Genomic DNA, 610 nt, shown 5'->3' with positions numbered 1-610 from the left:
TAGGCTCTGCGGGGCGGGGCGGGTGAGGGCGCCCGGGTGCCAACAGGAAGGCCTGGGGCGCTGGGCATGGAGCAGCGCGGGGACACTTCAAATTTGGGGTGGTTTGCCATGTTCCCGCCTGGAGGAGGGGGGCAGAGATTTGGGGGGAACAGCACACGGGGTGGCAGGAGGAGGGGGCAAGCAGAGGGCCGTCTAGGCTCCTTCCTGCCTGGGAAGGGGAGGCACGGGGAGGGGGCCGTGTGTCGGAATGCCGGGCTCCTGGAGGCCGGCGCGGAGAGCGGGAAATGGGGGGGAGCGCTGGGGAGATGGACGGAGCACCCTGCCCCCTCCCCAGCCGCTGCATTCCAGGCCGAGCAGAGGATGAGGTCATCCCGTCCGGTTCCCCTCCGGCCAAGCAGCCGGCTGTCCCCTGCCCACCCCCGGGAGCGACCCTCCGCGTTCTAACCGCGGCCCCCGGGGCATGTTTTATGTCTGAAGTCTCTCCCCGACTTCCAATCCCGCTGCCCTCGACACAGTCTATTCCTGTCCCAACCGCGCAAGACGCGCGAAGTCTGAAGCCCGCGGTAGACGGGGAAACTGTGGCTCAAGGAGGCCCAGGGGCTGACCCGGG

Source organism: Myotis brandtii, unplaced genomic scaffold (assembly GCF_000412655.1).
Source record: "Myotis brandtii unplaced genomic scaffold, ASM41265v1 scaffold78, whole genome shotgun sequence".
In the NCBI taxonomy this organism is placed as follows: domain Eukaryota; kingdom Metazoa; phylum Chordata; class Mammalia; order Chiroptera; family Vespertilionidae; genus Myotis; species Myotis brandtii.
Note: the sequence above shows the minus strand (reverse complement) of the source record.